Genomic DNA, 25,443 nt, shown 5'->3' with positions numbered 1-25,443 from the left:
TACACACACACACACAACCTGCACTGCCCCTGCACATGCGCACAATTTTCCCCATCCCTGCGCATGCGCACAGGCCTGAAGCCTGAGACGGTGAAAAAACAGGCAAACCAGAAGTTTGGAAAATGCACTTCCAGTTTGCCCATTGTGCTGGGTTTTTTTTGCACTCCAGAGGGTTCAAGGATGTGTTTCCCAAACTTCCGGTTTTTTGCACTCCAGGGCTCCGGACGCTAAAGGAAAGCTTCCCTAAAGCATCTGGAGGGTGAAAGGACTTTCCCCAAAGCTGAAAATCAGATGGCCAGTGTGTGCATATGCACTAGAGAGGGCATGGTACAATTTTATTTATTTATTTATTTATTTATTTGATTTTTATGCCGCCCTTCTTTTTAGACTCAGGGCGGCTTACAACATGTTAGCAATAGCACTTTTTAACAGAGCCAGCATATAGCCCCCACAATCCGGGTCCTCATTTTACCCACCTTGGAAGGATGGAAGGCTGAGTCAACTGTGAGCTGGTGATGAGATTTGAATCGCTGACCTTCAGATCTACAGTCAGGTTCAGTGGCCTGCAGTACAGCACTCTACCTGCTGCGCCACCCCAGCTCTCGTATGCCCTCCGATATCGTCCATGACAATTTTTCATGCCTACAACTGTTGCAGCATCCCCATGGTAGGTGGTCAAAATTCAGATGCTTGGCAACTGGTTCATAAGCAACAAGAAAACATGTACAATGGTCCCTCAATTTTTGCGGGTTCGAACTTTGCGAAATGGCTATACCACGGTTTTTCAAAAATATTAATTAAAAATACTTTGCATTTCCCCCCTATACCACGTTTTTTCCCCGCCCAATGACATATGTCATCGCCAAACTTTCGTCCGCCTTTAATAAATATAATAAATACATGGTGAATAATAATCTAAATGGTTGCTAAGGGAATGGGAAATTGTAATTTATGGGTTTAAAGTGTTAAGGGAAGGCTTGTAATACTGTTCATAGCCAAAAATAGTGTATTTATTTCCGCATCTCTACTTTGCGGAAATTCGACTTTTGCGGGCGGTCTCGGAATGCATCCCCCGCAAAAATCGAGGGAACACTGTATTATCAATAAAAACAGTAAACGTCAAACAAGATTATTTTTTCCATTTACCAATATTTTTGAACACCCTATAAAGCATTAATAATTCATATAACTTTATAAACTTATGGTGTGCATTTTAAAATCATAGTTGCATCTGTAAAATATACAGTGATCCCCCGCTCGTTGCGAGGGTTCCGTTCCAGGACCCCCCGCAACGAGCGGGTTTTCGCGAAGTAGCGCTGCGGAAGTAAAAACACCATCTGCGCATGTGCAGATGGTGTTTTTACTCCCACAGCGCTAGCGAGGAGCCGAAGATTGGGGGCGGCGCGACTGTTTGCCGCCGGCATGGAGGGCTTCCTAGCAGCCCCCCAAACCCGGGTTGGGGGTCCGGGGGGCGCTGGCTCTCGGCGCTTTCGAGCTGAGTCCGGGAGCGAATTCGCTCCCGGACTCAGCTCGAAAGCGCCGAGAACGAACGGCAAGGAACGGCTTGTCCACGCCGTTCGTTCTCGGCGCTTTCGAGCTGAGTCCGGGAGCGAATTTGCCACGGCTCGTAAGTTCTTGCGGGACCAGCGTGATTTTGCTGCTGCACCTGTGGAGGTAGCAAAATTGCACCCGTGTTTCAGCGAAGTTTTACCTGCGGCTCCGTGCGCGATTTTGCTACCTTCACAGGTACAGCAGCAAAATTGCGCTGGTCCTGCAAGAACTTACAAGCCGTGGTGGCGAACACAATTTAGCATTCCGGCTCGTAGCCCACCGCTAGTTGAGGGTAAGGATATTTTAGATCAGTTTATAGGTATATAGGACGCACGCACCAGTCCCATTTTGCAAACTTGCTGGTAGTGTTTCTCTGCAAAAGCTGAACATGGATAGATTCTTCATGAATGTCCATCATTTTGATCCCTATTGAGTCTTCGGAGAAAAACATTCAAGGTAGCTTCTTTTCCTCTTGATGTTTAATAGTTTAAAGAGGTTTTTATTTCAAGAAGACTGTGCGTCACACAGCCCTGTTAATTTTGATCTTTTGGCTGCAAAACATGAGTGTCATTCAGCAGTACAGTGATCCCTCGATTTTCGCGATCTCGATCTTCGCGAAACGCTATATCGCGATTTTTCAAAAAATATTAATTAAAAATATTTTCCCACCCGATGACGTCACTCTTCCTTTCTCATCTTTCTTTCTCTCTCTCTCTTTCTCTATCTTGCTTCTTCCTCTCTCACACTCTCTTCCTCCCTCTCTCATCTCTTTCTTTCCTTCTCTCTCTTTCTCTATCTCTCCCCCTCTTGCTCTCGAGCGGCGGGCGGACGAGCGGCGGGCGGGCAGCAGCGAGGAGCCAAAGATCGGGGTTTCCCCTTTGCGTGGGTGGCAGGGAAGACCCAGGGAAGGTTCCTTCGGCCGCCCAGCAGCTGATCTGCTCGGCAGCGCCACAGCAGCGAGGAGCCGAAGATCGGGGTTTCCCCTTTGCGTGGACCGCCTTCTGCTGCACGAATCCCAGTGATTGATTCAGTCCCATAGAGTTGGCCTTCTCTGGGTCCCGTCGATGAAACAATGTCATCTGGTGGGACCCAGGAGGAAGGGCCTTCTCTGTGGTGGCCCCAACCCTCTGAAATCAACTCCCCCCGGAGATCATAACTGCCCCCACCTCCTTGCCTTTCTCAATGTCTTAAAAACCCACCTCTGCCGCCAGGCATGGGGAAATTGATTCCCCCTGGCAATTCTGTTTTTATGTATAGTTTATTTGGGGTGTATGAGTACTTTTAATTAAGGGTTTTAAACTGTTTTTAATCATTGGATTTGTACTGTGCTTTGTTGTAGTGAGCTGCTCCGAGTCTTCGGAGAGGGGCGGCATACAAATCTAATATATAATAATAAAATAAATAACAATAATAATTTATTATTTAAATAAAATCAAAATAAAGCTCATTTGCTTCCATTCGTTTGAGGTTTCTTTTCATTTATTTGTTTTTTCCCACAGCATGTGCTATTTCTTCTTCCAACTCAGATACAGATATGAGAAGAAGCATACATCAGTCATAGAATAGATATGGTTCTGGTCCGATTATCATAGAAGACTTTGGAACATGTACTGTTCTGGAAGGCTGTTCTGTGGATGCGTTTAAATTAAAAATATTAACAAAACTCACCAAGAAACCCAGAAAGAGTTGATGCAAATATTTTTTAAAAAATATTCAGGTTAAAAAGTTATTCTAAAAATTATCCTAAAATAATTTTACTTATTCCTAGATTCCTTTGATTCCTATTTTATTTCATTATCAAATTTTAATGTCTATCATGAAATTATTTATGTCATGTTTTCTGTCATATTGCCTTTTTGAATTCTAAATCCTAGAGTCAGGCATGCAAGCTAACAAGCAAACAAATAAAACTGAAGATCTCTTACCTCAAATATGGCTTTTCCTATATAATAGAGGAAAAGAGCCATGATGGAAATAAAGTAAACCTTCACTAAGCTAAACTACTGTTTAATATATTAATATATATATATATAAATATATATATATATAATATGAAGTAAATAGATGAATAAGTAAACAAATAAATTTTGTAAAATAGAACAAACCTAAACTATGTCAATAAAATGAAATAAAAACAGAAGCAACTTAACCAACCAATCCTCAGTAACTTTCCTATATAATAGAGGAAAAGTAGCATGGCTGGTGCAGGAATTCTGGGAGTTGAAGTCCACTAGTCTTAAAACTGTCAAGTTTAAAGAGCCCTGGGTTAGGTTTAGAAATAGGTTTTAGCTTGGTTGCTGATTGAGCTACTTTTTTTACTTTTTAATTTATTGTTATTACCAGATTGCTTTTGTTTACCCTCTTTTAAATTTACAGAGCTAGTTTACTGGTTTTCTTTAAAATAAATATTCTAAAACATTTAATCTATTGATGTCTCAATTAATGTAATTTTATTGGTTTCCATTTTTATAAGTTACCAGTAGCCACTGCATTTTCTAACCTCGGCTTATACTCGGGTCAATAAGTTTTCCCAGTTTTTGTGGCAAAAACTGGTGCCTCGGCTTATACTCGGGTCGGCTTATACTCGAGTATATACGGTATTCCTAGATTCCTTTGATTCCTATTTTATTTCATTATCAAATTTTAATGTCTATCATGAAATTATTTATGTCATGTTTTCTGTCATATTGCCTTTTTGAATTCTAAATCCTAGAGTCAGGCATGCAAGCTAACAAGCAAACAAATAAAACTGAAGATCTCTTACCTCAAATATGGCTTTTCCTATATAATAGAGGAAAAGAGCCATGATGGAAATAAAGTAAACCTTCACTAAGCTAAACTACTGTTTAATATATTAATATATATATATAAATATATATATATAATATGAAGTAAATAGATGAATAAGTAAACAAATAAATTTTGTAAAATAGAACAAACCTAAACTATGTCAATAAAATGAAATAAAAACAGAAGCAACTTAACCAACCAATCCTCAGTAACTTTCCTATATAATAGAGGAAAAGAGCCTCGTCTTTTCGTCTCCCCTCCTTTTATAACCCCATACTGCTTCTCCACATCACTAATTTGAACATTTTCTCCTTCACCCAAATAAACCCCAATAACATAATTGTGCTTATCATGTTGTTTATTTACATTATCATTTGCCGAAGAGACGGAGTAACGACACGGACACAAGAGCTGGATTTAAACTTGGGTCATTTTTATTAGAAATGATTTGCATAATTTATTTAATTAAATTAGCATAAATTAGCATAATGCTTAACTATGACCCAAACAGTGGACCTGCAGGGTCAAACAAATACTTCCGGGGCGGAAATGACGTAGCAATCAACATTCCTGGGCAACTATGGGCGTAGCTCGATGCTAGTCCAGGTGAGGGACCTCTCCCTCACCTGAGACCCTGCCATGCACTCGCATGAGGGGGGTCCCGCCGGCGCACCCCTACCCGGGGACTTCAATGTGCGGGACCCAAAGACAGGTTCCCCCCAACTGCTCAGGTAGCACCCCACCATGAGCTTGGAGAGAACCTGTCAATCATCCCCAAAGATGCCCAAGGGAGAATGCGCAGTTGCTAACCACCACCCAGATTTCCACCCCTAACCTGCCTACCCAAATGACCAAAGGTAAGCCAATCAACCTATTAAATGCAAGCACCCCCTAACCGCACATCCAACTCCCCAGTGTGGAATGGGCGAAAAAACGGCTATGCCTAATGGGCGAAGCCGCAAAAAATTCCCATTCGGCCCCCCTAGGGGCGACCCAATAGTAGCACACTGCAAAATAGTGGAGGGCGGGCGGGTGTCTGCTCCAGCTGCCGGTACCAGCGAAAAGGCTTGGCCCAGGGCCTGCAGGCCCTTAAATAGGGCCTGCAAGCCCCACCCCTGACCGGCAGCAACGTCAGGCCTCGTAGGCCTGATTTTCGGCCAAAATCTCATCTCGCGAGATTTCGGCCAAAAACAAGATGGCGGCCGCCATGAGGGAGTCCGGTGTCTGCCCGGTCCCTCCGGCAAATGCTGCCGGCCGGTAAGTCGACCGGCGCTATTATCAAAGTGTCATTATCAATGTTCTTCTTATTTTCTATTGTTGTCTCATCCATTCCTCCACTCTTTTCTTTGTCCCATTCAATAATTTCAAAGGCTCTTCCGAGATCTCAAAAAATTGTCTGGCAAGATCAATAAGCTCTTTACAGTCAATTCTCTCCATTTCTTTAAGGTCAAAATCCCCAATTTTTGAAATAAAATAATAATAATCTTTTATTTTTGCAGGGACAGTTCAGTTGCAATTTCAGCTTTCAGCTTTCCTTCAAAGTTATCATCATCAACGAGGCACCAAATTTCACTATTGGTTCAGCTGCTAATGTGTTGTATTCACCAATCTCACGATGCCAATCCTTGCAAAAGCGACCACCTCAGCTAAGGACGACACAAACGTCATCTCCCAATTTAAAAATCAAAAACAAAGAAAGGTTTTAATATTCGCTGCATGTTCATTCTCATTTGGTTGTTTTCCTCCACAGCATGTGCTAATTCTTCTTCCAACTCAGATACAGATATGAGAAGAAGAGTACATCAGTCATGGAATAGAAACAATCAGACCAAAAGAGAAGCTTATGACAGGATTGTAAGTGAATTGAATGACTTACAGCTCCTATGATGTCATTATTTTCAGCCAGCTCCTCCTGATACATAGCATGGATGTGCTCCCTCTGTTTTCTTTGATAGTCTCTGTATTTCCCCAGAGACACCTGGCAAAAGAGGACATCTTGAACACCTTTGAACAGAGGAGGCAAATCTACTAAGTGTGATACTGTGTCTAGACCAGGGGTCAGCAACCCGCCATATGTGGCTCTCTCAGCCCTCTGCTGTGACTCCCTGTTGCTCAAAATATGTGTCACAACTTTTATATGGGAAATGGATCCAAATGACTCTGCTCTGAGCGTTTAAGGTTGCCGACCCCTGCTCTAGACAATATTGCTGTTAAAGAAAAAACTACAAGACCCAGAGAGCTGTCCTCTCCAACCACTGCTAAGCAACAATCTTCATGACATCACCTGGAGTTTGCCTCTAGCCAGCTGTGGGGAGAACTGAAGTTGCCTTTAGCTGCTCTGCTGCTTCAATGATGTTATAGTGGCCCTTTTCTTCCAATACAACCCCTGTTGTATGAAGAATTGACAGTGCCTCCGAGATAGTGTTGATGACAACATGGGCAGAGGCTTGGATCCTCCTATCTCTAGTTTAGTGTAAGGTGACTCTGAACCTCCTGACTATTAATTGTATGGATTTGGGACAGCTGTTTGTAAATTGTCAGGAATTCATATGAGTCAGTGGTAGAAAAATATTATTAAATCAGCCAGTCAGTGCCAGCTTCTATCCGTCTTTCCTCTGACATGGTTCTGGTCCGATTATCATAGAAGACTTTGGAACATGTACTGTTCTGGAAGGCTGTTCTGTGGATGCGTTTAAATTAAAAATATTAACAAAACTCACCAAGAAACCCAGAAAGAGTTGATGCAAATATTTTTTTAAAAATATTCAGGTTAAAAAGTTATTCTAAAAATTATCCTAAAATAATTTTACTTATTCCTAGATTCCTTTGATTCCTATTTTATTTCATTATCAAATTTTAATGTCTATCATGAAATTATTTATGTCATGTTTTCTGTCATATTGCCTATTTGAATTCTAAATCCTAGAGTCAGGCATGCAAGCTAACAAGCAAACAAATAAAACTGAAGATCTCTTATGGCTTTTCCTATATAATAGAGGAAAAGAGCCATGATGGAAATAAAGTGAACCTTAACTAAGCTAAACTACTGTTTAATATATTTATTTATATATATATATATATATATATATATATATATATATATATATATATATATAATTTTCAAATTCAGCTTAAACATGTGACACATACAGATAGAATTGTCGGCTATCAATAAAATTAACTGCCTTGGAAATGGCCCTGGGTTGGGCCAAGAGGCAAAAAAGGAGCTGTGATGTTCCTTCAATATACCAGGGTGATTCGACACAAAATGTAACCCTTCCCTGGTACAGAGCTGAAGGGATTGGATACTGTAGCCTAGAGGATAATTCTCTGCCTTACAAGGCAAAGGTTGCAGGTTCAAGTCCCAGTGGGTATGGCTAGCTGATGAGGCCAAAATAAGGCCGAAATAGATCTATCCTAGTCTCCCTTAATTTTCAAATTCAGCTTAAACATGTGACACAAACAGATAGAATTGTCGGCTATCAATATATATATTTTTTGCAAAAACACAAAGATTGGAACTCCAGCCTGATGATGGTGAATGTGATTTCACCGAAACGTCGCATAGACATGCAAAACATTACACAGGGCAAAACCCGAACTCAGAACAATCTACATATATATATATATATATATATATATATATATATATATATATATATATATATATATATATATATATATAATATGAAGTAAATAGATGAATAAGTAAACAAATAAATTTTGTAAAATAGAACCAACCTAAACTATGTCAATAAAATGAAATAAAAACAGAAGCAACTTAAAGTGAACCTTAACTAAGCTAAACTACTGTTTAATATTTATTTATATATATATATATATATATATATATATATATATATATATATATATATAATATGAAGTAAACAAATAAATTTTGTAAAATAGAACCAACCTAAACTATGTCAATAAAATGAAATAAAAACAGAAGCAACTTAACCAACCAATCCTCAGTAACTTTCCTATATAATAGAGGAAAAGAGCCATGATGGAAATAAAGTAAACCTTCACTAAGCTAAACTACTGTTCAATATATTAAAATATATATATTTTTATATATATATATATATATATATATATATATATATATATATATATATATATATATAATATGAAGTAAATAGATGAATAAGTAAACAAATACATTTTGTAAAATAGAACAAACCTAAACTATGTCAATAAAATGAAATAAAAACAGAGCAACTTAACCAACCAGTAACTAAATAAAGCACCCACACAGCGATAAAAAACCGGGTGAATACCTTTCATTCAGCCCACCCAAAGGTTTCATTGACTTCTCCTTTGTGAGCTCATGCACCTGTGAGAAGTATTATGAGGCGTGACCTCATGAGGGAAAGCAAAGCAAACTGATTAGCTGAATTAATGCTGCTCAATGCTTTATCAATTTTGGTAGAAAGTAAATACCAAATCTTGCTGATGCGTTTGGTGGAATCAGCGGATGAAGTAACAAGAAAAATGCAACAGAAAATTTAGTGCCCCTGAACAAAGCAGGGAGATGTTTGGAGAAATAAGCACCGTTGAGAGTGCAAAAGTGGTAAATGAGTAGGATCGATTCATGTCTTTGGGTGAGTAAATTACGCTGTGGATGTTGCTCCTACAAACTTCAAGAAATACACAGTATTTTAACTTAACCATTCAGTGTCCCTTCAATGTTTGGCCTGAGCTGATGAATTACATAGAGGTATCATCTATTTATGACCACAATTAAGCCCAAAATTTAGGAGTTTTCTTTCTACACTTGTTAAGTGAATCACTAAAGTTATTAAATTAGTAACATGTTTGTTAAGTGAATCTATCTTCTCCAATATCTTTGCTTGTCTGCAAGTTTGCAAAATAGAATAGAATACTTTATTGGCCAGGTGTGATTGGACACACAATCTTTGGTGCATATGCTCTCAGTGTACATAAAAGATACATTTGTCAAGAATCATGAGGTACAACACTTAATGATTATCACAGGAAACAACCATTATTAATATAACTAGTAAGGATACAAGAAACAAGTTACAGTCATGCAGTCATAAGTGGGAGGAGATGAGGGTGGGAATGATGACAGTGGTGAGGGAATTATTTGTTTAGCAGAGTGATGGTGTTTGGGGAAAAACTGTTCTTGTGTCTATGTTCTTGTGTTCTCGTGTCAATGAATGATCACTCTTTCATAAAGATGAAATAAACTGCAATCTTTACTTACAATTCTGTTGATTCATGCTTTTACAGAATGCAGGCATAAATGCTTATATTCCAGTTCATATTAATAACTTCTGCATGCTTCCATGTGTGAGGATGCCTTCGGATTGATTTCACACATGTGTCCTCAACCGAGGACAATGGAGCACGCAGGAAGATAGAAGGAGGTAGAAAGCAGCTTAGCAGGGCCAAAAAGGGCCAAAAAGGGAAACAAGGGGAGGAGTCATCTACTCTGCACTGTTTATATAGTCTGCAGAGGACATGCCCCTTTTTGTCATCAAAAGGTGACACCCTAGTCAGTTAATTTGCGATCTGACCATAGAGATGTGTCTACAAGACAGTGTAAGCAAGAGTTAGAGTGGTGAAACCGAACATAAACCAGAGCCTTTGTAAAGTTTGCGCAACACAGAGCAGGAAAGGGGGTTAGGTTAGGGTAGACATACACTAGGCAGTGATGGCAAACCGTTTTTTCCTCAGGTGCTCACATCCATAATTCAATGCCCCCCATGCTCCCCACCGCTCTGGGCATGTGCACACGACCCCCCTGTGATGCCCCGCCCCCCCGTGCATGCATGCACAACCCTCCCGCTACCCTGTTTCTCGACTTCTAGTGGGACCATTAGACCTGTTTTTCTCCCACCCCAGGCTGCAGAGCCTCCCCAACCCAGACAAAGGTTGTCACTCCCGCCACACCCGCTACTCCCGGTACACTGCGCACGCAGCTCCACAGCTCTAGCATGTGTGTGTGCGCAATCCAAGTCAGACTTTGCTTCTGCGCATGCACAGAAAGCAAAATCTCACAAGGGGACATGTACGTGTGTCAAATTTCGGCAACTTTTTGACTTTCATACATGCACAGAAGTAAAAAAAATAGCTGAAATCCAGCCTGCAGGCCGCGAGTGTGACACCTCTGATCTAATGGGTTGAAAAGATGGGAAGAAGATCTAGAAACTTGTGGTTAGGTTGAATCTGGAAGAAAAGAAAAGTGAGAAATTTGAAGAACAAAAAATGATATATAAAACAGCATATGGATGTGATGGAAGTAATCAGTAGAACCTCGACATACGAGCTGCTCTATATACGAGCATTTCGAGATGCGAGCTAGGAGGGGAGGGATATTTCTGTTCTACTTACGAGCCCAAATTTGGGATACGAGCGCTCACCGCCTGTCCCTGTCAGCGGCCCAGCCACCTTCACCCGCCCGGACAACCGCCAGAGGGGCTCCTCCGGAGGGGCGCACGGGGGAGGGCTTGAGCCGCCACTTTCTCCCTTCCCCTTGGGAGCGCCGCACCTCTTGTCTGCCCGGCCCGAGAGGCACGAAAGCGCTGCTTATGCCAGGCGGTCCGCCTGGAACGCCAGAAATGCCGCCGGGCCGATTGCTGAGTGGGGGCAGGAGGAGGCAGCGCCGCACCGGACCCCTCAGGCTGCTCCGCCCGGGATGGGGCTCCTCCGAGCCCTCGATGCGCCTGCCCAGGGAGAAGCCGCTGTCCAAACCTCGGCCGCTCACCAAATGGGAGCAGTTCACGCGCCTCAAGGGCATCCAGCTGACTCGCAAGAAGCGGGGTACGCTTGTCTGGGATGAAGCCGCCCAAGAGTGGAACCGGTGCTGGGGTTACCGCCGAGCCGGCGGCGACCCCTCCCGCGAGTGGCTCATGGAAGTGCCCGACTCGGCGGACCCCATGGAAGACCAGTTCGCCAAGCGGCGCCACGAGAAGCGCGAGCGGGTGGCGCGCAATGAGCTCAACCACCTGAAGAACCTGGCGCGCGCCCAGCGGGGCCGCCCAGCCGCCGACCTCCACCCGACGGGCCACCAAGACCGAGCCGAGATGAGCCGAGATGAGCCGCGTCACCGCCCTGGCTCGCGTCTCCACCACCTCCCGGGGCCACTTCCAGCCTCGCCTGCCCAAGGAGCCCGCCGTCGCCCAGACCAACATGGCCCGCGGCAAGAAGCGGCGCTTCCAGCCGCTGCTGGGCGACCTTGAAGGGGAGAAGAAGCGGCACCGGGAGCTGGCCCGCAGCCTGAGTAGCAAGAAGCCCGCCCTGGACCTCACCCGCGCCGTCAACAAGCAGCTCCGCGAAGACGGGTGAAGGTGGCTGGGCCGCTGACAGGGACAGGCGGTGAGCGCTCGGAGGGGGCACAGCCCGGAGCAAGACTTGGCCTCCGCTGCGGCTGCTTTTTGGGCTTGCACGCATTAATCGCTTTTCCATTGTTTCCTATGGGAAACAATGTTTCGTCATACGAGCTTTTCAACTTACGAGCCTCCTTCCGGCACCAATTAAATTCGTAAGTCGAGGTTATACTGTAGTGCTATTGTAAATTAGACAGTTTTATTTCTTATTTTTTTCCCTTATCTTAATTTATTATATGGTCTTAATATTTTTTTTCTACAGTTTGAATAATTTTTATCCTACAAAAGTAATAGATGATGGGCAAGTATGCCTATCTGTAGTTCTCTCTGCAATATTTACATTATTTCCTTTTGATAGAATATGTAGGGTGAATTGTAAAGTAGCAGAAAACCTACTGGAGACTTTCTAATTCTGCAGACAATGCCAAAGTCATTTTCTAAATAATAGAAAGTGATTTTCTAAATAATAGAAAGTCATTTTCTAAATAATAGAAAGTCATTTTCTAAATAATAGAAATAATTTTTTTTCTAAATAATAATCTTTTTTATCTTTCACCTATCTCTCAAGGTTTCTGCCAATATCAGCCATTATCTTGGCACAAACTAACTTTAAGCATGAATGTGGGTGAAGCCAATACAATTCCTTAAAGGAAGTTGTTTTTTCATTGCTTTTTTGGCCCCTATGACAATCATTAAGTAGTGTACCATATGATTCTTGACAAATCTATATTTTCTTTTATGTACACTGAGAGCATATGCACCAAACAAATTCCTTGTGTTTCCAATCACATTTGGCCAATAAAGAATTCTATTCTATTCTAGTACCGTACAATGTGGTTCTCTCTATACACTACTGACTGCATCTCAAACGTTCTGTTGCAGACGATACAACAGTGATCAGACTCATTCGAGACAATGATGAATCTGCATACAGACGTGTGGCTGAACATCTATCCTTGTGGTGTGACCAGAACAATCTAGAACTGAACACACTCAAAACCATAGAAATAGTGGTAGACTTTAGGAGAAACCCTTCCATCCTTCCCCCTTTCACAATACTAGATAACACAGTTTCAACTGTAGAGACCTTCAAATTTCTAGGTCCTATCATATCTCAAGACCTAAAATGGTGACCTAACATCAAAAACATTGTTAAAAATGTACAACAAAGAATGTTCTTTCTGCGCCAACTCAGGAAGCTCAAACTGCCCAAGGAGCTGCTGATACAGTTCTAAAGAGGAATCATTGAGTCTGTCATCTGCACCTCTATAACTGTCTGGTTTGGTTCTGCAACCCAACAAGACCGACACAGACTTCAGAGGATAATCAGAACTGCAGAAAAAACAATTGCTGCCAACCTGCCTTCCACTGAGGACTTGTATACTGCACAAGTCAAAAAGAGGGCGGTGAAAATATTTACTGACTCCTCGCATCTTGGATACAAACTGTTTCAACTCCTACCCTCAAAACGTCGCTACAGAGCACTGCACACCAAGGCAACTAGACACAAGAACAGTTTTTTCCCAAACGCCATCACTCAACTGAACAAATAATTCTCTTAACACTGGCAAACGTTTTACTAAGTCTGCACTTCTTTTTCTACTAGTTTTTTGTCATCGTTCCTATCATCCTTTTCCTCCCACTTAGGACTATATGACTTTAACTTGTTGCTTGTATCCTAAGATTTTTATTAATATTGATTGTTTCTTCATTGCTTATTTGACCTCTATGACAATTGTTAAGTGTTGTACCACATGATTCTTACAAATCCCACAAACTTTCTTCAGAACCTTTCCCAAGAAAAGCCATGTGCAATAAAGGAAAAATTCTAGTTTTACTCCTATCCTCATATTGTTTCTTGCACAATGCTTGGATGCCCTCTATGGGCTGCTCTGTACAGAGCCTCAGCAAATAAAAGTAAATTTTGGCTCCTGACTATTATCCAGTGATGGAGAACCAAAAGAGGCTGCATGGATGTGTTAGCATGAGTGCATGTGCCCATACTCCTTCCCTCCCCCTCACCCATGCATACGCACACACACACACACACACACACACACCCTGCACTGCCCCTGCACATGCGCACAATTTTCCCCATCCCTGCGCATGCGCACAGGCCTGAAGCCTGAGACGGTGAAAAAACAGGCAAACCAGAAGTTTGGAAAATGCACTTCCAGTTTGCCCATTGTGCTGGGTTTTTTTGCACTCCAGAGGGTTCAAGGATGTGTTTCCCAAACTTCCGGTTTTTTGCACTCCAGGGCTCCGGACGCTAAAGGAAAGCTTCCCTAAAGCATCTGGAGGGTGAAAGGACTTTCCCCAAAGCTGAAAATCAGATGGCCAGTGTGTGCATATGCACTAGAGAGGGCATGGTACAATTTTATTTATTTATTTATTTATTTATTTGATTTTTATGCCGCCCTTCTTTTTAGACTCAGGGCGGCTTACAACATGTTAGCAATAGCACTTTTTAACAGAGCCAGCATATAGCCCCCACAATCCGGGTCCTCATTTTACCCACCTTGGAAGGATGGAAGTCTGAGTCAACTGTGAGCCGGTGATGAGATTTGAACCGCTGACCTTCAGATCTACAGTCAGGTTCAGTGGCCTGCAGTACAGCACTCTACCTGCTGCGCCACCCCAGCTCTCGTATGCCCTCCGATATCGTCCATGACAATTTTTCATGCCTACAACTGTTGCAGCATCCCCATGGTAGGTGGTCAAAATTCAGATGCTTGGCAACTGGTTCATAAGCAACAAGAAAACATGTACAATGGTCCCTCAATTTTTGCGGGTTCGAACTTTGCGAAATGGCTATACCACGGTTTTTCAAAAATATTAATTAAAAATACTTTGCATTTCCCCCCTATACCACGTTTTTTCCCCGCCCAATGACATATGTCATCGCCAAACTTTCGTCCGCCTTTAATAAATATAATAAATACATGGTGAATAATAATCTAAATGGTTGCTAAGGGAATGGGAAATTGTAATTTATGGGTTTAAAGTGTTAAGGGAAGGCTTGTAATACTGTTCATAGCCAAAAATAGTGTATTTATTTCCGCATCTCTACTTTGCGGAAATTCGACTTTTGCGGGCGGTCTCGGAATGCATCCCCCGCAAAAATCGAGGGAACACTGTATTATCAATAAAAACAGTAAACGTCAAACAAGATTATTTTTTCCATTTACCAATATTTTTGAACACCCTATAAAGCATTAATAATTCATATAACTTTATAAACTTATGGTGTGCATTTTAAAATCATAGTTGCATCTGTAAAATATATTTCTTTTTCAAAAACAACATCAGAAAAACTTCAGCTATAGTATTTTGTACAAAAGGAGGGCTAGGATTAAGGTTAGCTTTTAGTTGAGGGCAGCGATGGGCTACGAGTTGGAACACTAAATTGCGCTTGCCGCCACGGCTCGTAAGTTCTTGCGGGACCAGCGTGATTTTGCTGCTGCACCTGTGGAGGTAGCAAAATTGCACCCGTGTTTCAGCGAAGTTTTACCTGCGGCTCCGTGCGCGATTTTGCTACCTTCACAGGTACAGCAGTAAAATTGCGCTGGTCCTGCAAGAACTTACAAGCCGTGGTGGCGAACACAATTTAGCATTCCGGCTCGTAGCCCACCGCTAGTTGAGGGTAAGGATATTTTAGATCAGTTTATAGGTATATAGGACGCACGCACCAGTCCCATTTTGCAAACTTGCTGGTAGTGTTTCTCTGCAAAAGCTGAACATGGATAGATTCTTCATGAATGTCCATCATTTTGATCCCTATTGAGTCTTCGGAGAAAAACATTCAAGGTAGCTTCTTTTCCTCTTGATGTTTAATAGTTTAAAGAGGTTTTTATTTCAAGAAGACTGTGCGTCACACAGCCCTGTTAATTTTGATCTTTTGGCTGCAAAACATGAGTGTCATTCAGCAGTACAGTGATCCCTCGATTTTCGCGATCTCGATCTTCGCGAAACGCTATATCGCGATTTTTCAAAAAATATTAATTAAAAATATTTTCCCACCCGATGACGTCACTCTTCCTTTCTCATCTTTCTTTCTCTCTCTCTCTTTCTCTATCTTGCTTCTTCCTCTCTCACACTCTCTTCCTCCCTCTCTCATCTCTTTCTTTCCTTCTCTCTCTTTCTCTATCTCTCCCCCTCTTGCTCTCGAGCGGCGGGCGGACGAGCGGCGGGCGGGCAGCAGCGAGGAGCCAAAGATCGGGGTTTCCCCTTTGCGTGGGTGGCAGGGAAGACCCAGGGAAGGTTCCTTCGGCCGCCCAGCAGCTGATCTGCTCGGCAGCGCCGCAGCAGCGAGGAGCCAAAGATCGGGGTTTCCCCTTTGCGTGGGCGGCGGGGAAGACCCAGGGAAGGTTCCTTCGGCCGCCCAGCAGCTGATCTGCTCGGCAGCGCCGCAGCAGCGAGGAGCCGAAGATCGGGGTTTCCCCTTTGCGTGGACCGCCTTCTGCTGCACGAATCCCAGTGATTGATTCAGTCCCATAGAGTTGGCCTTCTCTGGGTCCCGTCGATGAAACAATGTCATCTGGTGGGACCCAGGAGGAAGGGCCTTCTCTGTGGTGGCCCCAACCCTCTGAAATCAACTCCCCCCGGAGATCATAACTGCCCCCACCTCCTTGCCTTTCGCAATGTCTTAAAAACCCACCTCTGCCGCCAGGCATGGGGAAATTGATTCCCCCTGGCAATTCTGTTTTTATGTATAGTTTATTTGGGGTGTATGAGTACTTTTAATTAAGGGTTTTAAACTGTTTTTAATCATTGGATTTGTACTGTGCTTTGTTGTAGTGAGCTGCTCCGAGTCTTTGGAGAGGGGCGGCATACAAATCTAATATATAATAATAAAATAAATAACAATAATAATTTATTATTTAAATAAAATCAAAATAAAGCTCATTTGCTTCCATTCGTTTGAGGTTTCTTTTCATTTATTTGTTTTTTCCCACAGCATGTGCTATTTCTTCTTCCAACTCAGATACAGATATGAGAAGAAGCATACATCAGTCATAGAATAGATATGGTTCTGGTCCGATTATCATAGAAGACTTTGGAACATGTACTGTTCTGGAAGGCTGTTCTGTGGATGCGTTTAAAATAAAAATATTAACAAAACTCACCAAAAAACCCAGAAAGAGTTGATGCAAATATTTTTTTAAAAATATTCAGGTTAAAAAGTTATTCTAAAAATTATACTAAAATAATTTTACTTATTCCTAGATTCCTTTGATTCCTATTTTATTTCATTATCAAATTTTAATGTCTATCATGAAATTATTTATGTCATGTTTTCTGTCATGTTGCCTTTTTGAATTCTAAATCCTAGAGTCAGGCATGCAAGCTAACAAGCAAACAAATAAAACTGAAGATCTCTTACCTCAAATATGGCTTTTCCTATATAATAGAGGAAAAGAGCCATGATGGAAATAAAGTAAACCTTCACTAAGCTAAACTACTGTTTAATATATTAATATATATATATAAATATATATATATATATATATATATGATATGAAGTAAATAGATGAATAAGTAAACAAATAAATTTTGTAAAATAGAACAAACCTAAACTATGTCAATAAAATGAAATAAAAACAGAAGCAACTTAACCAACCAATCCTCAGTAACTTTCCTATATAATAGAGGAAAAGAGCCTCGTCTTTTCATCTCCCCTCCTTTTATAACCCCATACTGCTTCTCCACATCACTAATTTGAACATTTTCTCCTTCACCCAAATAAACCCCAATAACATAATTGTGCTTATCATGTTGTTTATTTACATTATCATTTGCCGAAGAGACGGAGTAACGACACGGACACAAGAGCTGGATTTAAACTTGGGTCATTTTTATTAGAAATGATTTGCATAATTTATTTAATTAAATTAGCATAAATTAGCATAATGCTTAACTATGACCCAAACAGTGGACCTGCAGGGTCAAACAAATACTTCCGGGGCGGAAATGACGTAGCAATCAACATTCCTGGGCAACTATGGGCGTAGCTCGATGCTAGTCCAGGTGAGGGACCTCTCCCTCACCTGAGACCCTGCCATGCACTCGCATGAGGGGGGTCCCGCCGGCGCACCCCTACCCGGGGACTTCAATGTGCGGGACCCAAAGACAGGTTCCCCCCAACTGCTCAGGTAGCACCCCACCATGAGCTTGGAGAGAACCTGTCAATCATCCCCAAAGATGCCCAAGGGAGAACGCGCAGTTGCTAACCACCACCCAGATTTCCGCCCCTAACCTGCCTACCCAAATGACCAAAGGTAAGCCAATCAACCTATTAAATGCAAGCACCCCCTAACCGCACATCCAACTCCCCAGTGTGGAATGGGCGAAAAAACGGCTATGCCTAATGGGCGAAGCTGCAAAAAATTCCCATTCGGCCCCCCTAGGGGCGACCCAATAGTAGCACACTGCAAAATAGTGGAGGGCGGGCGGGTGTCTGCTCCAGCTGCCAGTCCCAGCGAAAAGGCTTGGCCCAGGGCCTGCAGGCCCTTAAATAGGGCCTGCAAGCCCCGCCCCTGACCGGCAGCAATGTCAGGCCTCGTAGGCCTGATTTTCGGCCGAAATCTCATCTCGCGAGATTTCGGCCGAAAACAAGATGGCGGCCGCCATGAGGGAGTCCGGTGTCTGCCCGGTCCCTCCGGCAAATGCTGCCGGCCGGTAAGTCGACCGGCGCTATTATCAAAGTGTCATTATCAATGTTCTTCTTATTTTCTATTGTTGTCTCATCCATTCCTCCACTCTTTTCTTTGTCCCATTCAATAATTTCAAAGGCTCTTCCGAGATCTCAAAAAATTGTCTGGCAAGATCAATAAGCTCTTTACAGTCAATTCTCTCCATTTCTTTAAGGTCAAAATCCCCAATTTTTGAAATAAAATAATAATAATCTTTTATTTTTGCAGGGACAGTTCAGTTGCAATTTCAGCTTTCAGCTTTCCTTCAAAGTTATCATCATCAACGAGGCACCAAATTTCACTATTGGTTCAGCTGCTAATGTGTTGTATTCACCAATCTCACGATGCCAATCCTTGCAAAAGCGACCACCTCAGCTAAGGACAACACAAACGTCATCTCCCAATTTAAAAATCAAAAACAAAGAAAGGTTTTAATATTCGCTGCATGTTCATTCTCATTTGGTTGTTTTCCTCCACAGCATGTGCTAATTCTTCTTCCAACTCAGATACAGATATGAGAAGAAGAGTACATCAGTCATGGAATAGAAACAATCATACCAAAAGAGAAGCTTATGACAGGATTGTAAGTGAATTGAATGACTTACAGCTCCTATGATGTCATTATTTTCAGCCAGCTCCTCCTGATACATAGCATGGATGTGCTCCCTCTGTTTTCTTTGATAGTCTCTGTATTTCCCCAGAGACACCTGGCAAAAGAGGACATCTTGAACACCTTTGAACAGAGGAGGCAAATCTACTAAGTGTGATACTGTGTCTAGACCAGGGGTCAGCAACCCGCCATATGTGGCTCTCTCAGCCCTCTGCTGTGACTCCCTGTTGCTCAAAATATGTGTCACAACTTTTATATGGGAAATGGATCCAAATGACTCTGCTCTGAGCGTTTAAGGTTGCCGACCCCTGCTCTAGACAATATTGCTGTTAAAGAAAAAACTACAAGACCCAGAGAGCTGTCCTCTCCAACCACTGCTAAGCAACAATCTTCATGACATCACCTGGAGTTTGCCTCTAGCCAGCTGTGGGGAGAACTGAAGTTGCCTTTAGCTGCTCTGCTGCTTCAATGATGTTATAGTGGCCCTTTTCTTCCAATACAACCCCTGTTGTATGAAGAATTGACAGTGCCTCCGAGATAGTGTTGATGACAACATGGGCAGAGGCTTGGATCCTCCTATCTCTAGTTTAGTGTAAGGTGACTCTGAACCTCCTGACTATTAATTGTATGGATTTGGGACAGCTGTTTGTAAATTGTCAGGAATTCATATGAGTCAGTGGTAGAAAAATATTATTAAATCAGCCAGTCAGTGCCAGCTTCTATCCGTCTTTCCTCTGACATGGTTCTGGTCCGATTATCATAGAAGACTTTGGAACATGTACTGTTCTGGAAGGCTGTTCTGTGGATGCGTTTAAATTAAAAATATTAACACAACTCACCAAGAAACCCAGAAAGAGTTGATGCAAATATTTTTTTTTAAATATTCAGGTTAAAAAGTTATTCTAAAAATTATCCTAAAATAATTTTACTTATTCCTAGATTCCTTTGATTCCTATTTTATTTCATTATCAAATTTTAATGTCTATCATGAAATTATTTATGTCATGTTTTCTGTCATATTGCCTTTTTGAATTCTAAATCCTAGAGTCAGGCATGCAAGCTAACAAGCAAACAAATAAAACTGAAGATCTCTTATGGCTTTTCCTATATAATAGAGGAAAAGAGCCATGATGGAAATAAAGTGAACCTTAACTAAGCTAAACTACTGTTTAATATATTTATTTATATATATATATATATATAATTTTCAAATTCAGCTTAAACATGTGACACATACAGATAGAATTGTCGGCTATCAATAAAATTAACTGCCTTGGAAATGGCCCTGGGTTGGGCCAAGAGGCAAAAAAGGAGCTGTGATGTTCCTTCAATATACCAGGGTGATTCGACACAAAATGTAACCCTTCCCTGGTACAGAGCTGAAGGGATTGGATACTGTAGCCTAGAGGATAATTCTCTGCCTTACAAGGCAAAGGTTGCAGGTTCAAGTCCCAGTGGGTATGGCTAGCTGATGAGGCCAAAATAAGGCCGAAATAGATCTATCCTAGTCTCCCTTAATTTTCAAATTCAGCTTAAACATGTGACACATACAGATAGAATTGTCGGCTATCAATATATATATATATATATATATATATATATATATATATATATATATATATATATATAATATGAAGTATTATATATATATATATATATATATATATAATATGAAGTAAATAGATGAATAAGTAAACAAATAAATTTTGTAAAATAGAACAAACCTAAACTATGTCAATAAAATGAAATAAAAACAGAAGCAACTTAAAGTGAACCTTAACTAAGCTAAACTACTGTTTAATATTTATATATATATATATATATATATATATATATATATATATATATATATATATAATATGAAGTAAACAAATAAATTTTGTAAAATAGAACAAAGCTAAACTATGTCAATAAAATGAAATAAAAACAGAAGCAACTTAACCAACCAATCCTCAGTAACTTTCCTATATAATAGAGGAAAAGAGCCATGATGGAAATAAAGTAAACCTTCACTAAGCTAAACTACTGTTCAATATATTAATATATATATATATATATATATATATATATATATATATATATATATATATATATATATAATATGAAGTAAATAGATGAATAAGTAAACAAATACATTTTGTAAAATAGAACAAACCTAAACTATGTCAATAAAATGAAATAAAAACAGAGCAACTTAACCAACCAGTAACTAAATAAAGCACCCACACAGCGATAAAAACCCGGGTGAATACCTTTCATTCAGCCCACCCAAAGGTTTCATTGACTTCTCCTTTGTGAGCTCATGCACCTGTGAGAAGTATTATGAGGCGTGACCTCATGAGGGAAAGCAAAGCAAACTGATTAGCTGAATTAATGCTGCTCAATGCTTTATCAATTTTGGTAGAAAGTAAATACCAAATCTTGCTGATGCGTTTGGTGGAATCAGCGGATGAAGTAACAAGAAAAATGCAACAGAAAATTTAGTGCCCCTGAACAAAGCAGGGAGATGTTTGGAGAAATAAGCACCGTTGAGAGTGCAAAAGTGGTAAATGAGTAGGATCGATTCATGTCTTTGGGTGAGTAAATTACGCTGTGGATGTTGCTCCTACAAACTTCAAGAAATACACAGTATTTTAACTTAACCATTCAGTGTCCCTTCAATGTTTGGCCTGAGCTGATGAATTACATAGAGGTATCATCTATTTATGACCACAATTAAGCCCAAAATTTAGGAGTTTTCTTTCTACACTTGTTAAGTGAATCACTAAAGTTATTAAATTAGTAACATGTTTGTTAAGTGAATCTATCTTCTCCAATATCTTTGCTTGTCTGCAAGTTTGCAAAATAGAATAGAATACTTTATTGGCCAGGTGTGATTGGACACACAATCTTTGGTGCATATGCTCTCAGTGTACATAAAAGATACATTTGTCAAGAATCATGAGGTACAACACTTAATGATTATCACAGGAAACAACCATTATTAATATAACTAGTAAGGATACAAGAAACAAGTTACAGTCATGCAGTCATAAGTGGGAGGAGATGAGGGTGGGAATGATGACAGTGGTGAGGGAATTATTTGTTTAGCAGAGTGATGGTGTTTGGGGAAAAACTGTTCTTGTGTCTATGTTCTTGTGTTCTCGTGTCAATGAATGATCACTCTTTCATAAAGATGAAATAAACTGCAATCTTTACTTACAATTCTGTTGATTCATGCTTTTACAGAATGCAGGCATAAATGCTTATATTCCAGTTCATATTAATAACTTCTGGATGCTTCCATGTGTGAGGATGCCTTCGGATTGATCTCACACATGTGTCCTCAACCGAGGACAATGGAGCACGCAGGAAGATAGAAGGAGGTAGAAAGCAGCTTAGCAGGGCCAAAAAGGGCCAAAAAGGGAAACAAGGGGAGGAGTCATCTACTCTGCACTGTTTATATAGTCTGCAGAGGACATGCCCCTTTTTGTCATCAAAAGGTGATACCCTAGTCAGTTAATTTGCGATCTGACCATAGAGATGTGTCTACAAGACAGTGTAAGCATGAGTTAGAGTGGTGAAACCGAACATAAACCAAAGCCTTTGTAAAGTTTGCGCAACACAGAGCAGGATAGTGGAGCAGGAAAGGGGGTTAGGTTAGGGTAGACATACACTAGGCAGTGATGGCAAACCGTTTTTTCCTCAGGTGCTCACATCCATAATTCAATGCCCCCCATGCTCCCCACCGCTCTGGGCATGTGCACACGACCCCCCTGTGATGCCCCGCCCCCCGTGCATGCATGCACAACCCTCCCGCTACCCTGTTTCTCGACTTCTAGTGGGACCATTAGACCTGTTTTTCTCCCACCCCAGGCTGCAGAGCCTCCCCAAACCAGACAAAGGTTGTCACTCCCGCCACACCCGCTACTCCCGGTACACTGCGCACGCAGCTCCACAGCTCTAGCATGTGTGTGTGCGCAATCCAAGTCAGACTTTGCTTCTGCGCATGCACAGAAAGCAAAATCTCACAAGGGGACATGTACGTGTGTCAAATTTCGGCAACTTTTTGACTTTCATACATGCACAGAAGTAAAAAAAATAGCTGAAATCCAGCCTGCAGGCCGCGAGTGTGACACCTCTGATCTAATGGGTTGAAAAGATGGGAAGAAGATCTAGAAACTTGTGGTTAGGTTGAATCTGGAAGAAAAGAAAAGTGAGAAATTTGAAGAACAAAAAATGATATATAAAACAGCATATGGATGTGATGGAAGTAATCAGTAGAACCTCGACATACGAGCTGCTCTATATACGAGCATTTCGAGATGCGAGCTAGGAGGGGAGGGATATTTCTGTTCTACTTACGAGCCCAAATTTGGGATACGAGCGCTCACCGCCTGTCCCTGTCAGCGGCCCAGCCACCTTCACCCGCCCGGACAACCGCCAGAGGGGCTCCTCCGGAGGGGCGCACGGGGGAGGGCTTGAGCCGCCACTTTCTCCCTTCCCCTTGGGAGCGCCGCACCTCTTGTCTGCCCGGCCCGAGAGGCACGAAAGCGCTGCTTATGCCGGGCGGTCCGCCTGGAACGCCAGAAATGCCGCCGGGCCGATTGCTGAGTGGGGGCGGGAGGAGGCAGCGCCGCACCGGACCCCTCAGGCTGCTCCGCCCGGGATGGGGCTCCTCCGAGCCCTCGACGCGCCTGCCCAGGGAGAAGCCGCTGTCCAAACCTCGGCCGCTCACCAAATGGGAGCAGTTCACGCGCCTCAAGGGCATCCAGCTGACTCGCAAGAAGCGGGGCACGCTTGTCTGGGATGAAGCCGCCCAAGAGTGGAAGCGGTGCTGGGGTTACCGCCGAGCCGGCGGCGACCCCTCCCGCGAGTGGCTCATGGAAGTGCCCGACTCGGCGGACCCCATGGAGGACCAGTTCGCCAAGCGGCGCCACGAGAAGCGCGAGCGGGTGGCGCGCAATGAGCTCAACCACCTGAAGAACCTGGCGCGCGCCCAGCGGGGCCGCCCAGCCGCCGACCTCCACCCGACGGGCCACCAAGACCGAGCCGAGATGAGCCGAGATGAGCCGCGTCACCGCCCTGGCTCGCGTCTCCACCACCTCCCGGGGCCACTTCCAGCCTCGCCTGCCCAAGGAGCCCGCCGTCGCCCAGACCAACACGGCCCGCGGCAAGAAGCGGCGCTTCCAGCCGCTGCTGGGCGACCTTGAAGGGGAGAAGAAGCGGCACCGGGAGCTGGCCCGCAGCCTGAGTAGCAAGAAGCCCGCCCTGGACCTCACCCGCGCCGTCAACAAGCAGCTCCGCGAAGACGGGTGAAGGTGGCTGGGCCGCTGACAGGGACAGGCGGTGAGCGCTCGGAGGGGGCACAGCCCGGAGCAAGACTTGGCCTCCGCTGCGGCTGCTTTTTGGGCTTGCACGCATTAATCGCTTTTCCATTGTTTCCTATGGGAAACAATGTTTCGTCATACGAGCTTTTCAACTTACGAGCCTCCTTCCGGCACCAATTAAATTCGTAAGTCGAGGTTATACTGTAGTGCTATTGTAAATTAGACAGTTTTATTTCTTATTTTTTTCCCTTATCTTAATTTATTATATGGTCTTAATATTTTTTTTCTACAGTTTGAATAATTTTTATCCTACAAAAGTAATAGATGATGGGCAAGTATGCCTATCTGTAGTTCTCTCTGCAATATTTACATTATTTCCTTTTGATAGAATATGTAGGGTGAATTGTAAAGTAGCAGAAAACCTACTGGAGACTTTCTAATTCTGCAGACAATGCCAAAGTCATTTTCTAAATAATAGAAAGTCATTTTCTAAATAATAGAAAGTCATTTTCTAAATAATAGAAATAATTTTTTTTCTAAATAATAATCTTTTTTATCTTTCACCTATCTCTAAAGGTTTCTGCCAATATCAGCCATTATCTTGGCACAAACTAACTTTAAGCATGAATGTGGGTGAAGCCAATACAATTCCTTAAAGGAAGTTGTTTTTTCATTGCTTTTTTGGCCCCTATGACAATCATTAAGTAGTGTACCATATGATTCTTGACAAATCTATATTTTCTTTTATGTACACTGAGAGCATATGCACCAAACAAATTCCTTGTGTTTCCAATCACACTTGGCCAATAAAGAATTCTATTCTATTCTAGTACCGTACAATGTGGTTCTCTCTATACACTACTGACTGCATCTCAAACGTTCTGTTGCAGACAATACAACAGTGATCAGACTCATTCGAGACAATGATGAATCTGCATACAGACGGGAGGCTGAACATCTATCCTTGTGGTGTGACCAGAACAATCTAGAACTGAACACACTCAAAACCATAGAAATAGTGGTAGACTTTAGGAGAAACCCTTCCATCCTTCCCCCTTTCACAATACTAGATAACACAGTTTCAACTGTAGAGACCTTCAAATTTCTAGGTCCTATCATATCTCAAGACCTAA

The 25,443-nt window shown here is 42.2% G+C and overlaps 2 pseudogenes; both read left to right on the top strand.

Moving 5' to 3' along the window:
• The first annotated feature begins 606 nt into the window (after positions 1 to 606).
• LOC139158126 (ribosome biogenesis regulatory protein homolog) lies at positions 607 to 11,658 on the top strand (annotated as a pseudogene).
• Positions 11,659 to 14,347: 2,689 nt separating this feature from the next.
• On the top strand, positions 14,348 to 24,299 carry LOC139158125 (ribosome biogenesis regulatory protein homolog; annotated as a pseudogene).
• Positions 24,300 to 25,443: the final 1,144 nt, after the last annotated feature.

This window comes from Erythrolamprus reginae, chromosome 1 (genome assembly GCF_031021105.1).
Source record: "Erythrolamprus reginae isolate rEryReg1 chromosome 1, rEryReg1.hap1, whole genome shotgun sequence".
Lineage (NCBI taxonomy): Eukaryota > Metazoa > Chordata > Lepidosauria > Squamata > Dipsadidae > Erythrolamprus > Erythrolamprus reginae.
The sequence above is the reverse complement of the archived record's forward strand: the minus strand, read 5'-3'. Positions and strand labels throughout refer to the sequence as shown.